At 39.5% G+C, this 17,314-nt stretch overlaps 1 protein-coding gene across 1 annotated transcript in view; it reads left to right on the top strand.

The window, feature by feature from the left end:
* The window catches only part of SPATA18 (spermatogenesis associated 18), a 152,600-nt gene that overhangs the window by 50,385 nt on the left and 84,901 nt on the right, over window positions 1-17,314 (top strand). The window lies entirely within an intron of this gene.

The following is a 17,314-nucleotide window of genomic DNA, read 5'->3' as shown; positions in this document are numbered from 1 at the left end:
GGTATAATTGATATACAAAAAATTGCATATATTTAATGTATATATCTTGATGAATTTGGACATATGCATACACCTGTGATATCATCACCACAAACAAGGTACTAAATATGTTTCACCTCCAAAAATTTCCTTTGTTCTTTTGCATTTTATTTTTTCTGGTAGGAATACTTCATGAGATCTATCCTATTAACATACTTTGAAAGTGCACAATACCATGTCGTTAGCTAGAGATACCGTACTGTACAGCAGATATCTAGAACTTATTCATCTTGCATAACAGAAACTTTATACCTTTTGAGAAACAGTTCTCCATTTCCCTCTTCCCTAGCCCCTGACAACTACCGTTCTATTCTTGGTTTCTGTGAGGTTGACTACTTTTTAAAAAAAAATTTCTATTGGAGTATAGTTGATTTAAAAATTTAACTATTTTTAGATACCTCACATAGGTGGTATCATGCACATTTGTCCTATGATTGGCTTATTTCACTTAGCGTAATGTCCTCTAGTTTCATCCACGTTGTCACAAATGGTGGGATTTCCTTTGTTTTTTAAGGCTGAATAATATTCCATTATGTATATGTGTATATATATATATATATATATATATATATATAACATTTTCTTTATCCATTCATCTGGCCATTTGGGCTGTCTCTATATCTTGGCTATTGTCAATCATGCTGCAGTGAACATGGGGGTATAGATATCTCTTTGAGATCCTGATTTCAATTCTTTTGGATATATACCCAGAAGTGGGATTGCTGGGTCATATGGTAGTTCTATTTTTTAATTTTTGTGAACTTCCATATTGCTTTCTATAGTAACTGCACCATTCTGAGTTCCCACTAAAGTGTGCAAGGGTTTCAATTTCTCCATATCCTTGCCAGTACTTGGTCTTAGATGTTTTGAGACACCTATCACCACCAGCACCTCTCACTAGCTCTGCCACACCATATAATGCCTAGGCTTCATGCCACTTTGCTAGCTCTTCCTCTCTCTCAATTTCCTTTCTTTCTCCTTCACCAGCATATGGCCCAAGGTACCCATAGGGACTCCATGCTCCTCTAGCTCTGTTCCCTCCAGCCCCTATTCCCAATGTACCTCCAGGCCCATTTTCTCAGGACCAGAATCCATCAAGGTGTTTGGTTGAGTGAAATTGTCATCCTTTAGGCAGACCATCCTCCTTACAAGGAAGAGAGCTCTCACTTCTCAGTCTGCTGGCCCCTTGATTGATCTCGGACTTCTGGCCTCCGGAACTGTGAGGAATAAATGTTGTTTAAACCACCCAGTCCAAGCTGAGACAGCTGCAGTGTAAGAACTCAGGCCTAAAATTGCCACACCCTACAATATTTAAAAGAAAAGCTGAAATTTTCTGGTATTTAAAACAGCAGGTGAGCCAAATGAAACAAAACCGTAGGCTGAATGTGGCCTCTGGACCACCACTTTGCAACTTTTCCTGTAATAATTAAGAGTTTAGGCTTGAAAATCAGAAAGGATGGAGTTTCTGGAGCCCCAGCACTTATTAGCTGTGTGTCCTTGGGCCAATTAACTCATCTGTGAGTTCAGTTCTCTCCTCTGTAAACTAAGCATAATAATAGCACCCTACGGGGTTAAATGAGATCATTTAGGAAAAGTAACACAGTGCAAGACAAATAGAAACTGTTCAAATGAGCCAATCTGAAAAGGCTACATACTGTATGATTCCAGCTACATGACATTCTGGAAAAGACAAAACTATGGAGACAGTAAAAAGGTCAGTTGTTGCCAGCGACTCAGTGGGGGAGGAAAGGAGGAATGAATAGGAGCACAGGGGATTTTCAGGGCAGTGAAATTACCCTGTATGATACCATAATGGGAAATACACGTCATCATACATTAGTCAAAACTTGTAGAAGGTGCAATACAGTGAACCCTAATGTAACTATGGACTTTAGTTAATAATAATGTATTAATATTAGCTCATCATTGTAACACATGTGCCGCACTAATGTCAGATGTTAATAATAAGGGGAACTGGGGGTGGGATGAGAAGGTATATGGAATAAAACGTGAAAATGAATGATGGTTATTGATGATTATGGTGATTATGCTTGTATCAGGTAGTTACTGCTGTATACCAAGCCACAACAAACCTCCGTAGTTTAAGATAATAACTACATATTATTGCCCACAAGTCAGTGGGGCACCTGTGTGGTTCTGATGATTTGGGCCAGGGTTGGTTGTTGCCACCTGGGCTTGCTCATGCCTCTACACAGTCAGCTGCAGATCAATAAGCTCATCTTGGCTGGACTTTGTCACATGGGGCTCTTGGACCCTGTACCATGTGTACCATAGGTACCAGCTGGGATTACAGTTGGTAAATCAAGTCAGCTGACCATGGACCAAGTGGTCTTTCATTCTTTAGCAGGCTTGCCCAGGTTTGTTCACAAGGTCAAGGAGAGGGGGAGAGTGCAGGTCCTTGTACACTGTCACTTCTTCCACATTCTATTGGCCAAAGCAAGTTACAAGGCCAGGTCAGATCCAAGGACTGGGGAAACAGGCTGCATCTTGATGACGGCAGGGGCTGCAGCATCACATTGCAAAGGGCCTGGATGCAGGGAGGGGAATAACTGCAGCCATTTTGTTTTCCAGACATCCACCAAACCGATGATAAAGAAGATTTTCTTCTTACCCATCCCAGTGAGGTCACCCCTCATCCTCACTCCTAAGACCCCTTTTCCAGATTTGGTTAACTACATCTCTAGCACATTTTCTTTTATCTAGCTGGAGGTTTGGATTGGAAAGCTGAACTTGACCAGAGCCTAAGATTTTAATGCGGAGAGACCAAGGGAATACAAAAATCACTCAAGCCTGGTACCCAAGTCTGTGCTGGAAAAAACATGGACCTTAAAATATGGGAGATGTTCTGAAAGGGGCCTATTAACCTATTCGAGGCCCTGTGAACATATGTCGTAACACTCATGTTTGTGTTATCAAGAACAGTGATTTTTGTTGCTCAATCACATAGGAAAAAGAAAATTTGACTCCACTTACCACAATTTATGAAGCCCTGAGTCACCCAAACATGACTCATAACCTTTGCTGGGGGCAATAAGAATAAGAGCTACCCTGGGAATAAATGTGGCACACATATGGTGCTTAACTTGGCTGTAGAAATTCGGTGACATTTGAAGGGGAAGTGTTCTTACAACTTATGCACCGAAGGCCACGGGTGCTCATCATCGCCCTTGAGCTGCTGTTTACTTCTGTGGACAAGCAGTGTGCAATTTACTGGAAAAGTACTTTAAAAAACCCCCAAACACTCACATTATGGGGAAACAGGGTTGAAAATGTTCCAGTTTTGTAGTTGACTTTATGGTCTTAGCCCTAAGAGAATATTTAGCATCATCTTCATGAACCCCGTACTTCAGATGCTTCAAGGGAAGAACCCTAAACACCATTAGCTGCTGAAGCCCAGTGTCGGGTCTACCACTGCCCTGGTAAGCACTCCTGAGGAGTGCTTAAGCAGAATGAGCTCTTTGTGTCATTGGAAGTGAGGTGTCAGAAGCCAGAAATGGACATCCCAGTGCAAGTCGTTCTATTAACCCTCGGTAAGGTTATAACCAGTTCCTCAGAGAGGTGGAATACTGAGTGATGCTAGAACTCACCATCTTCTATACTTATTGTATATATGTGCAATAGTAGTATTCTACTATAGTATCACTCTAGATGGAAATGTCTTAAAAGCAGGCACCATGTTGGGTTGCTTTTTTTTTTCTGACACTTGCACAACTCTTGGCACATAGTAGGTGTTCATTTTGCATAAAAGAAAACCTTGCCAGGACTTCCCTGGTGGTGGAGTGGTTAAGAATCCGCCTGCCAATGCAGGGGACACGGGTTCGAGCCCTGGTCCAGGAAGATCCCACATGCCATGGAGCAACTAAGCCCGTGCACCACAGCTACTGAGCCTGAATTCTAGACCCCTCGAGCCACAACTACTGAAGCCCGCGTGTCACAACTACTGAAGACCGAGTGCCCTAGAGCCCGCACGCCACAACAAGAGAAGCCACCGCAATGAGAAGCCCACGCACTGCAATGAAGAGTAGCCCCTGCTCACGGCAACTAGAGAAAGACCGTGCAGCAAAGAAGACCCAACACAGCCAAAAAAAAGAAAACCTTGTCTAAGATTTCACTTTCTATTAAGTGATAAAGCCAGGATTTAAAGCCGGGTCTTAAGGCTATAGAGCTCATAGCCACCAGGCTAAACTCTTCTCATTGCCTTCACTGGGTGTATGTTGGCAATCTTTTTTATCACCTTTAATCATGTTCCCTCCAGTGAGGTATTTATGTTACATCTTCTTTTCTTTGTTAGAAAATACTTTTAAGTAAATCCCTTACCAAATGGATGTTTTGGCCTTGAGTTGCCATGTCTCACAAAATGGGACTTCCTTTCTGCTTTCTTTGTTTTTATTCATAGTTGCTGACTGCCAGATTTTATTACCTTCCCTGCCTGAAAAATATTAGTGTCCAGAAGCTGGTTTCCCCATTGCTGACAGAAGGCAAACTAATTAGAAGTCTGCTGAAGCAAGTTTTATGGGGCAATATGCATTTTTAGTTCACCCAAAGAACTGAGTCCATCTTAAATAAGAAGTAAAAAGTAAGAATATCTTCTGGATTAGCAAATATGTGAATTAGGAAGTTAACCTTAAACACCCCAGGTGCTTTGATGGTAACATGGATGCTCCCAAAAGAATTAGAATGTGATCTTTTGGTCTGTGGATATACTTCCAGGTGGGATACTTCATGGATCAAAGAAATGGGGGCATCCTACAAATTCTGCTAAATCAAACATCTACAGCATACTGGTTACCCAGATAAAGTCTGAAACTAGCGAAATGGGAAATAGAGGCACAAAACAAGATTGGCACTCTGTTATGGAAGCCACATGACTCTGAAATGATCTTTAACTTCTCTCACTACTTTTAACATAGCAGGCTCTGGAGTCAGGCTGTCTGGATCTAATTCTGGCCCCTCAATTTACTCAGCAAGTGATTAATTTCATGAACCTCTGTGTTTCAGTTTCTGCACCTGTAAAATGAGGCCAACGATCACACGTACCTTGTAGTGGTTTTCTTAAGGCTCAAATTAACTAATACCCATAAAGTTCTTAGAACAGCACCTAATGCTCAATAAAAGTCCTCTATTTTACTTCGTAAGGCCCAGGATACTCTTTCACTAGAACTTTGATGATTGTTTACATGAACTGATCATGCCTGCTACATCATTTGGGGGGCCCAGCTCAAGATGAAAATGTGAGGTCCCTTGTTCTAATTATTAAGAGTACTAAGATGGTGACAGCAGAGCATTAACTCAAGCATTGGGCCCTTCAGATTGAGGGGCCCTGTGTTACTGGACAGATCACACACCCATGAAGCTGGCTCTGGAACCAAGTTATAGAAACTAGGTTTCAGAAAAAACCTATGTACAAAATAAGCTTATACATTTTCCTACACATTGGGGAAAAGCCAATGACATTTGTTTTCTTAAAAGAAAAAGGGGGACTATATATGAAGTATAAACCCATTTAAGAAAATAAACTCAGAATTGTCCCTTTATAAAACTCAGTGTATTGGCCATCTCTGCTGAAATGTGCAATCTCCACTAGATTCACAGAGAAAATAAAAACATAAAAAAAAAAAAATCAGGAGATGATTCCTCCAGAATCCACTTTTTGATTTTCCACTGTAAATGAAATAAGAGAAAGAAATACTATTTCCTCCAAATATTCTTTAAGGCTTTAACGACCAACAAATTTAGTATTCACTCTTGGTTGTTGATTACCAGGAAATAATCCTGGTTTAATTTTCTCTACATCACACATGTCTTTCCAATAAAACAGATGTTGAGCCAAAGAAATAAAGAAACAAACAAATAGCAAATAATAACCTTGATGAGTGATGAATGAAGAGAAAAATCAAACTTTTATTTATTTCTTGCCAAATCCTTTTAGTTTTGGGATATAGTGAAGGTCACAATTACTTGAAACTTATTACACAGATTAAGGCAATCATGAAGAAATTGAATCCCAGATAAAAAAATGTATCTATGCCACTGGACATTGGGTAACATATAAATATAGATGTATACATTTAAATTGTATTTGGAAAGCTCTTCACCCACTGTTGTCTAAAATTCTTTGAAGGCAACATCTGCTCACAATGAGGCAGCCAGCCGTGGGCAAATGTTTTTCAGCTGAATTGTATAGATTTCATGGTACTATAAATGAGATTTAATAATTCCTTTATTTTTGTGTGTGTGATGCTTGCAATATCCTTTCTTTTTTCATTTAATAAGGTTAAGCACAGTTAACCACTCATTTTCGTATGGATTCTGGAACTAAACAATTGTTTGAAAAAAAAACAATGATTTTATTTCCTTATTTGCCTGCAAGTAACTTTTGACATTGACTGTTTAATATCTGACCTACAAGAAAGTAAGACAGGGGCTGGCAAGAGGGGGAAAAACAGAAAAAGAGAAGAACAGATAAACGTCTTGAATATTGGTCATTATCTATTAGGAATATACCCATAACTATGGAGTTGTTGGCACTTTTAATCCATTTTACGAAGGTATTACAAGACTAAAAATTCAGCAGGATATATCAGAAAACTGGAACTGAAATAAGCTTTGTTAAATTCATTAAAAGGTCTAAGAAACTAGGGGGGAAAGTCCCAAAAAAGATTCTGCATCTTTGAAGTCTAGTTATTTTATGTACTTTTTCTCTTGGATGAGGAAGCTGTGAGGTCTTAGTTCCAGATTTCTGAATAAATATACCTTTTCAGAGTTATCATTAGAAATTCTCCTTTTCCTCAGTCCCTAGGCAGAATTTTTCTATTTTTTTTAAAGATTCAGAAAGATTTTGATATAGATTATCAAGTTAATTTTTAAAAGCTCCTTGCTGTACTTATTCCCCCATCTGCCTATTTCTTTTCCATGGTTTTCCACTTTTTGGAATCCTTCTAGAATATCTTTATATATATATGAGCAAATATATAATATATCGAATATATTGGTAATGAATACAGATTCTTATCTCTAACATTTAAAACACACACATGTAAATATAAACTTTTAATTTAAATTGCAGAGGACAAAAGTCAGGATCCCAAATCAGTTGGCTTCTTTAAATAAACACTTGAATATAGTTCCCTAGTATTCTGGAGCCTCCAGACTTCCCCATTCAGTACTCATGGAAGGGAGTGTGAATGTCTACTCAAGATCAGAGCTCTAGAAGAATCTTCTGACCTTGCCTTTTGCCCTTATCAGAGCATCTTGGAGATCTTTCCATATATATTTTAATATATGGATGCACCATAGCATATTTATCCAGAACTTTATTAATGGTATGGATTGTTTTCAATTTTCTATTAAAAATAATGCTACAGTGAATAACTTGCACAGTCATCGTTTCACAGACAGACTTTTAAAAAATGATTAGACGAGTTTAAAAAAAAATCTTCATTGAGATATAACTATGAACAAAGTTATTTAAAGTGTACAATTTGATGAGTGTTTTTTTCTTTACCATGTTGCTTCATTTTTTAAAATTTAAAAATTTTTTAACATCGTTATTGGAATATAATTGCTTTACAATGGTGTGTTAGTTTCTGCTTTACAACCAAGTGAATCAGCTATACATATACATATATCCCCATATCTCTTCCCTCTTTTGATGAGTTTTTGACATATGTAAATCCCTATGAGACTATCATTACAATCAAAATAATAAACATGTCTACAAATCCCCAAAGTGTCCTTGTGCTCCTTTATAATCCCTCCATCACAGCACTCTCCATGCCCCCAGGCAACAAATTATCTGCTTTCTGTCATAAATTCATTTAAATTTCTAGAGTTTTATATATATGGAATCATACAGCATCTTTCTCTCTCTCTCTCTCTTTTATTTGTATAGCTTATTTTACTCAGTATAATCATTTTGTGATTCATCCTTTGTGTGTATCAATAGTGCATTCCTTTTTATTGCTGAGTAGTATACCATTGTATGGATATACCACAATTTGTTTATCCATTCACTTATTAGACATTTGGATTGTTTCCAGTCTTGGGCTATTACAAATAACGCTATAAACATTTGTGTACAAGTCTTTGTTGTGAGCATATGCTTTCATTTCTCTTGGGTAAATACTTAGGCGTGAGATGTCTGGGTCATATGGTACCTGGATGGTTAAATTTTGAAGAAACTAACAAACTACTTTCCAAAATGTTATACCATCTTACATTCCTTGAGCAGTGTATGAGAGTTTTGGTTGCTCCATATTCTTACCAACTCTTGGTAAGGTCAGTCTTTCTTATTCTAGTAGGTATGTAGTGGTGGTATCTCATTGTGGTTTTAATTCACATTTCACTAATGACAAATGATGCTGAGGATATGCTCTTCTTTCTTCTTTCTTTTTTTGCATCCGTATATCTTCTTTGATGAAGTTTCTTGGTTTTTTTGTTGACTTTTTATTTGATTGCTTATTTTTTTACTATTTAGTTTTGAAGATTCTTTACAAATTGTGGATGTAAACTCTTTATCAGATATATGATTTGCAAATATTTTCTCTTAATCTGTGAGTTTTCTTTTTATTCTCATAACAGTGTCTTTCAAAGGGAGACATTCCTAATTTTGATGCAGATCAAAAAAAAGTTATACATTTTTATTCATTTAAGGCTCTTGCTTTTGATGTTACCTAAGAAATTGTTGCCTAACTCATGGTTACAAATATTTTTTCCTAGGTATTCTTCTAGAAATTTTAGTTTTAGGTTTTACACTTGGATCTATGATCCATTTTGAGTTATTTTCTGTATTTGGTGTGAGATTTGATATGAATTCAAGTTAACTTTTTTTTTTGGCATATGGATATCCACTTGACCCCAAAATATCTGTTGAAAATACTATTCTTCCCAGACTGAATTTCCCTTGTGCCTTTGTAAAAAAAAACAGTTGACCATACATGTGTGGGTCTATTTCTGTACTCTATATTTTGTTACATTGATCTTTGTTTACTTGGACACCAATAACATACAGTTTTAATTACTGTAGCTTTTAAATAAGTCTTAAAGTAACGTAGTAGAAGTCTTCCAAGTTTATTTTTCTTTGTCAAAGTTGTTTCTATGTGAATTTGAGAATCAGTTTGTAAATTTTAACAACAACAAAAAAAAAACAGCTGGGAAATTTGATTGGAATAATCAAATTAGGGATCATTGTCCTTTGTTGCTTTGTGTCCAATGTCTTGAAATTTTTGCTTCAAAAATTTTGTCTGGGGGCTTCCCTGGTGGTGCAGTGGTTGAGAGTCTGCCTGCCGATGCAGGGGACGCGGGTTTGTGCCCTGGTCTGGGAAGATCCCACATGCCGTGGAGTGGCTGGGCCCGTGAGCCATGGCCGCTAAGCCTGCACGTCCCGAGCCTGTGCTCCGCAACGGGAGAGGCCACAGCAGTGAGAGGCCTGCGTACTGCAAAAAAAAAAAAAGAAAAAAAAAATTTGTCTGGTTTTTAAGTTGTCCAGGCAGGAGGGTAAACCTGATTCCTGTTAATCCATGACGACTGGAAGTATCCCCCAGATAGAGTTTGAAAGACCAATGTTCATTGAGGACTACGATCTGGACATGGTGCTTGGTACTCTATGTGGTATGTCTTAGTGCATTCTTAAAAATAAAACAGAACAAAACAAAGATGTAAAAGCAAACAGGAAAAAAAAGAACTCTGAAATAGATACTATTAGAATTCCCTTTTTATAGATGAGGAAGTCCGGGCACAGAGAGATGAAGTACTTTCTTCAAGATCATAAGGCTGATGTATGGTGGGATTGGGATTTGCATCCATATCTGTTTGATTGCCAGAATCATGCTTGTAACCAGTCTCCTCCCATACTTCCTACATCTAGCTCTTGCTGCTTAAATGAAACTGTGAAAAATGATTTGCCTCTTCCTGTGCCCACCTTCTGCAGATACTTATTCTTCTGGACTTTTCTTTCTCCCTCTGAGCCCCACATGGAGAACTCCATAGGCTCCATAACTGTAGAGACTGATTTCAGATTTCCTTTTAGTATAGAATACCAGCTTATTTGGCATCTTGACTTTTTGTCCCTACAAACAATGAGGCAAATTTAGGTTGAGAACTTATCATATGTTTCCATCATAAACATATTAGCTTTGGCAAATGATTACAAACTTCTTTGAAATAGAAGGGGAGAAAAAAATCTCTCTGAGAGCCATGAGGATGCCCCTGAAGTTGAATGGAAGGAAGACTGAGGCCTGAATTTCAAGTTAGCTTCCAAACTTTAGGTGAGAACACGCCAAGTGAGGATTCTCTGCTTGTTCTGCAACCTGATAAATAATTTCTAGCTGAAGACAAAGGGCGTCTAATATTCTTCAGATTAATGAAGAGTGAGAAGAGAGAAAAAAAGGCTTCTGTATGGGAGATCGAGTGATGCATGTTTATAATGCTTCCAAGAACCCTCAATAAAGCTCCATAGAATGAAAACCCATGCAAGCCAACACAATTGGCACAATGATAGAGACAAGATTATTAAATATGTTTTTGAGGGAAATATTGACACATAATCAAGGGGGTGATTCCATGGCAACTTTGAGTCTGTTAGAATGCTGAAGTTCTCAACAAATGGAACTAATAAGATTTTGCCCGAGTTTATCAGTTGAGGAGACTCGTGAGTGTTAATCTAGTGCTCATGTGTAAATCTTAAACTCTCAGTTTTAGAATTTGAACTCCTCCCTTTTCCCTTTTCTCTTTTTCATGCTTCTTGAATTTTACATAAATACAATCTGTTTATTGTTGAAAAGGTAGGAAGTACAAATAAGCGGAGAAAAAAAATCACCTATAATCTTACCACTAATCAATAATCACAATGAACATATGGGCGACTCTCCTGATGGTCTTTGCCTTCCTCTTATGTAAATAAAATGTATGTGCGTGTGTGTGTGTGTGTGTGGAGTGGGGTGTATTTAAGAATGTGTGTGTTTTTATGTACAGTTCTAGAATAGTTTATAATGCCATAAGATAGGGATCCCTAATGTATTTGGGATCATGGCACAAGATGGGGAAGACCTTAGTTGAAATCTGGGTGAGAGAGGCCCTGCCAAGGCATGGTATGCTCTTGTCAATTGTTTTTTCTTCTGGGTCTAAGTATCTCCAACTTTTCACTTCTGAGACCTCCCAGAGATGGGATGTCTGAACCTGTGACTGGAGAGAGATCCTTTGCATATAAGTCCCAAAGGTGACTCAGGCTTAAGGCCTTAGCTGGAAACAGCCAGAACAATATTTTCCAGACCCACAGCTGTGCAGGTTCCAATCCCCAGAGGCCTCTGACTGTGGCTGTGATTTCAGAGAGCAGTTTACTCTCCCTGGATCATGCGAGCCCTGGAAAGGCTACAGCTTTCATAAACTGAGAATCAGGATCCTGAAGAGAAGCTGCTAGCAGACGAAGGGGCTTTATTTTATTGAGATGGTTCCGCGCCATTCAGCTAACTCACAGGCCACTGAAGGGTCTTTGCTGCATTTAGTGTACTTAGTTGCATGCCACCGAAATGAATTCTGACCGATTTAAGCAAAAGAGAACATTGCTGAAAGGCAATTGCTGGCAAGGTGAGAGAATGAGGCTTAGAGCGTGGGCAGCAGGGGCATTAAGCGGGTAGAGAATTTTGGCAAACTGTGCCCCAAATGATCTGGTGAGGCCTTGCCTGTTTCTCTGCCTCTAGCACCAAAGGCCGAGCCTTTTCTTTGCTTTTTTTTTTTTTAATGGCGATATCAAGAAACCTTTATTGAATACCTAAATATTTTAAAAGAAAAAGTACTTTCTATAAATTCCCATTCTGTTAAATGGGCATTTTGTCAGAAAAAGGCTATCATAAATATTGTCTTCTAAACACTTAATTCACCAATATACATTAAGGACGCAATTAGTAAGCCTGCTAGATTGTGGAACTTCTCTCGCTAGCACTAATTTATCATGGTGCTACTTAAAATAATTCTCTGAGGCCAAGCTTTCTCTTCACCATTGCAGGACTTGTGGTAAGGGTACAGATGGAGACCCTGTACCATATGTCTAAATATTGAAAAATTATAAATAAGGTATAAATCAATGAACAACGTATCAAATAAAATATGTTACATCCTCCTTTCTTTACAGTCTCACCTTGGACACGCTCGACAGAGTTCGTTGTACATGTTGTGTGCTCAGAAAACAGTTATGAATTGATTTCTTTTTGTTCACCTTGAGTTTGATTCAGTTAAAATCTTACAAGTATGAGCTGTTATGCTTGGAGCTGCAAGGCATGTGTGATGAGACACTGTTGCCCTGCAGAATGTGCTACAATGAGTGAGATGATCCTGAGGGGTCAGAGGCAGCACTGCCTCCTTCTCCCATCTTCTCATCAGGGAAAACAACTCTGCTTACTCCTGGGCATGTGTTTTTTTCTTTCTCTCTTTTTTTTTGCGGTACACGGGCCTCTCACTGTTGTGGCCTCTCCCGTTGTGGAGCACAGGCTCCGGACACGCAGGCTCAGCGGCCATGGCTCACGGGCCCAGCCGCTCCGCGGCATGTGGGATCCTCCCGGGCTGGAGCACAAACCCGTGTCCCCTGCATCGGCAGGCGGACTCTCAACCACTGTGCCACCAGGGAAGCCCTGGGCATGTGTTTTCATGGAAGTCTATAAGCCTTTCCGTTTTTCCTTTGACGGGCGGCCAGCACGCTCCTGGTGACTTGCCCACCGAGACTTTCCCTTTGGTTTGTGAGTAAGAAGTGCACCTGGTTTGACCCATTTTATTTCCCAGCTGGGACCTGCCTGGTGTTCACGTTCCCCTCTACTCCTGCACCTCCTCTTCCAGAGTCTCAGACCCTCACCTGGGCCCCAGGGGACTCCACACCTGCCCTCCTGGCAAGCGGTGACGCTGTAAAGGGACACCAAGTCTCCATGCTCCCTGACTGCCTTTGGCCCCATCTTCCCCATCTTTTGGTTTCGAGCCATATGCTAAAGTCAGGCCTTCCCCAAGGATTCAGATTTTATGGGCCACATAAAGGAAAAGCAGGGGCTTCCCTTGCTGTGCAGTGGTTAAGAATCTGCCTGCCAATGCAGGGGACACGGGTTCGTGCCCTGGTCCACGAAATTCCCATATGCTGCAGAGCAACTAAGCCCGTGTGCCGCAACTACTGAGCCTGCGCTCTGGAGCCTGTGAGCCACAACTACTGAACCCATGTGCCACAACTACTGAAGCCCGTGCGCCTAGAGCCCGTGCTCTGCAACAAGAGAAGCCACCGCAATGAGAAGTCTGCACACTGCAAGGAAGAGTAGCCCGCGCTCACCACAACTAAAGAAAGCCCGTGCGCAGCAACGAAGACCCAACGCAGCCAAAAATAAATTAATTAATTAATTTAAAAAAAAAAAAAAAGGAAAAGCAGCTTCATGTTAAAGGATGCTGGGCTAGTACTGGCATCCTAAAATCTGGAAGAGAAAAGCCCTAATTTATCACCTCAACCTGCTGTCCCTAGATAATAACAAAGCCAGGGGACGTATGCCTCATTGATAAAGATAAAATGAATCTTCCTATATCTATATAGAGTTTACAGGTGCTTTTACATATGCCATCTTATTTATTTCTTCAAGAAATCTGTAAGTTAGGAGGAATAGGTAGTATTATTTCCCTTTTACACATAGCGAAAGAGGAGCTCAAAGCTTGTCTGTGAGCACACATCTGACAGAGAGCTAGAACGCAAACTCATGTCTTCTGACTACAAATCTCTTACTATGCTATTCTGTTATCACACCACTCAAAGTTACAAGGTTTTAGGTAAACCATATGTGCCACAATTTCCACTTAACTATAATAACCATGTATTATAAAGTACTCATTTGTATAATAAGCACATACACCATATTGGCCTTATCCCCACTCACCCTTGGTCAACTCCTCTCACACCACCACACACATTTGTAGTGTACCTGTCACTGTTGCCATTTTCCGTCATCTTGTGCGATAGTTTGATTCACGCATTTTTCTTGCACTGGACTATAAGCTCCATGAGCGGAGGGAGCATATCAGATTTTGCACATCTTGAATTCCCAGCAGAATTCAACTCACATTAGGTGCTCAATAAATATTTGCTGAATGAATGAATAAAAAATCAAAGTGAAACAGCTAGTGCTTGGATTTGGGGCTCCACTCTCAACCAGAAATCAGTGGGGCCTGTGAGAGACTGAAGGCCAAAGGAAAATATTCATAAAAGTGTTTATAGGTTGTTCTTGGACCCTGGGGTTAGCAGGGGAGAAAGCGGGGCATCTTTCCAACTCATATGAATGGGAATGCGTGTGGCTCTTACTCCTGGGAGGCCCTTCTGTGACTCTTTCTTTTCCTCCCTTGGCTGGAGGTTGAGGAAGGAGAGCTAGGAAAGGGTGTAGAAGAGCAATGTGGCCCCCAAGCAGGCGAGACCCAGCAGTGTTACCTCTTCTGGGCCTCTGGAGCTGCCGGCACTCAGAGGGCGTGGCCTCTCTTCTGGATCCCTGACCCAAGTCCAGAGGTGACGTCCAGGCCAAAGTCAATTCAGCTGCTGCCTTGGGCACGGAGAGCATGTTTTTATTGCAACACCTGAGCCTTCGGGCGCATCTGCCATCTATTTCTTTTGGCATTGCCAGAAGAAAAGAAAACTCTTCCACTCCAGATACTGACAAACCCAATCGTTCTCCTTCAAGGGGAAAGGAGGAAAACTTCTATGCTTTGGAGAGACTTACCTTAAACAGATGGGGAAACACGTTACACATCTGTATCAAGTCTGTGTTTGCTATTCTTGCCGCTGTCTCCTCCGAATGACTTTTCACAAACTGCAAATGAAATAAATATTATCTAAAAAGTGACCAAAACATTCATGTACCTAAATATAAAACTGGATCTAGATTACGAACAAATGTAAACTCAAGATCAGCCCACATCAAAGACTTGCTCTTACTGAGCACGTATCCATCAACACATTCAGAATGAACCACACAAGATGCTCTGCTCTGAGCAGTTAGTGTTTTTAAAGGTCTCTCAGAAGCTTGGCTAAAGTCATTCATGTTCTCTGGTTCCTGCCACAGGTGGGGCAGAAGCAGAGTCACCTATTTTAGTCTGCCAGGCGGACAGCCAGATTTCTTTGGGCTGCCGCCCTGAACGGTCAGGTCTGCTTTTAAGAGTTTTCTCTTTGCTATTGGTTTTCAGTAATTTTATTATGATGTGTCTTGGTAAAGTTTTATTTCTTGTGCTTGACGCTCATTGAGACTTGGATTGGTGGCTTTATAGTTTTCATTTTGGGTCGTGTCTCCATGGTTATTCATATTTTCTTCTGCAATATTTAATATACCATGAATCTCATCCAGTGTACTTTCCATCTCAGACATTTTAGTTTTCATCTCTAGAATTTTGATTTTCTAAAATTATCTTCCATGTCTCCGCTTAACATATTCTGTCTTTCTTCAGGCTTTCGGACATATGGAACACAGTTATATAATTGTTTCAATGTATTTGTCTGCTCATTCACACATCTGTGTCAGTTCTGAGTCAATTTTGATTGATTGATTTCTTTTTCCTCACCATGGGTTATATTTTTCTACTTCTTTGCGTATCTAGTCATTTTATTAGATGCCAGATAGTGTGGATTTTAATTCAGTTGGTGCTGGATATTTTTATATTCCTGTGAACATTCTTAAGCTTTGTTTTGAGACGCAGTTTAGTTAATTGGAAACAGTTTGATACTTTTGGTCTTGCTTATAAGATTTGTTAGGAGGGACGAGAGCATCATTTATTCTAAGGTTCATTATTTATCACTGTTGAGGCAAGACCCTTCGGAGAACTCTACCTGGTGCTCCATGAATTATGAGATTTTTCAGTGTAGCTGGCAAGAGTGGGCACTCACTCCTGCCTCTGTGAGCTCTGGGAACTATTCCCTGAAATCCTTTTGGGTAGCCTCAGATGTTTCCTCAAACACATACACTGATCAGTACTCTGCTGATACTTGAGGGGACACTTCTACACATCTCTGGACTCCTCTGTGTACCTCTTTTTGTCAGGTCCTCTGCCCTGTGAACTCCAGCTTCCTTGATCTCCCTGGTCTCTCACCTTTGCCTCCTTCACCCAGGGTATCTGTGGGCTCTACTCTGTTTCCCCCACCCTGCTGCAGCCTGGAAACTCTAGCAAGGGAATAATTTGGGGCAATTTTAGAGCCGATCATGCTCGTTTCTTGTCTCCCAAGGATCACTGTTACCTGATGTCTAATGTCCTGGAAACTGCTGCACCATATATCTGTCCAGGGTTTTAGTTGTTTCATGTAAGAGGGTAAATCTAGTCCTTGTTATTCTGTATCAGCTGGAAGTGGAGGTCTGCCATCAGTAATTTAAAAAAAATTTATTTATTGAAGTATAGTTGATTTACAATGTTGTGTTAGTTTCTGCTATACAGCAAAGTGATTCAGATATACATATACTTTTTATATACTTTATGAATATGAAAAGAATATGAAAAAGTATATATATTATAAATGATATATATATTTTTTCATATTCTTTTCCATTATGGTTTATTACAGGATATTGTATATAGCTCCCTGTGCTCTACAGTAGGACCTTGTTGTTTATCCATTCTATATATAATACTTTGCATCTCCTAATCCCAAACTCCTAATTCTTCCCTCCTCCACCCCCTCCTTGGCAACCACAAATCTGTTCTTTATATCTGTGAGTCTGTGTCCATTTCATGGACATTCATTTATGTCATATTTTAGATTTCACATATAAGAGACATCATATGGTATTTGTCTTTCTCTTTCTGACTTACTTCATTTAGTATGATAATCTCTAGGTCCATCCATGTTGCTGCAAATGGCATTATTTCATTCTTTTTTATGACTGAGTAATATTCCATTGTATATATGTACCACATCTTCTTTATCCATTCATCTGTTGATAGGCAAATTTAGGTTGCTTCCATGTCTTGGCTTTTGTAAATAGTGCCGTCACTAATTTTTAAGGGCTCTTTAAATATTAAAAGTAGTAACCCGTTTCTCCCCATCCCATATGCTGGAATTTTTTCTCTGGATTTTAATTTCCACTGCCTTTTAAAAATCATATACTAAATTCTTACATACTCTTGAGATTTATATTTTGATCAATTTATCTGTTATTTAATTCTTCAGTAGGTATAATTTAATAATTGTACCTATTTAATATATAGAAGGCAAATGATATGATAGACATTGCTAACAGTCCTTCAAAACCCATTTTTGGGACTTCCT

The sequence above is a fragment of the Monodon monoceros genome, unplaced genomic scaffold (genome assembly GCF_005190385.1).
Source record: "Monodon monoceros isolate NGI ecotype Baffin Bay Population unplaced genomic scaffold, NGI_Narwhal_1 Super_Scaffold_20, whole genome shotgun sequence".
Lineage (NCBI taxonomy): Eukaryota > Metazoa > Chordata > Mammalia > Artiodactyla > Monodontidae > Monodon > Monodon monoceros.
Note: the sequence above shows the minus strand (reverse complement) of the source record. Positions and strands in the feature narration are given on the sequence as shown.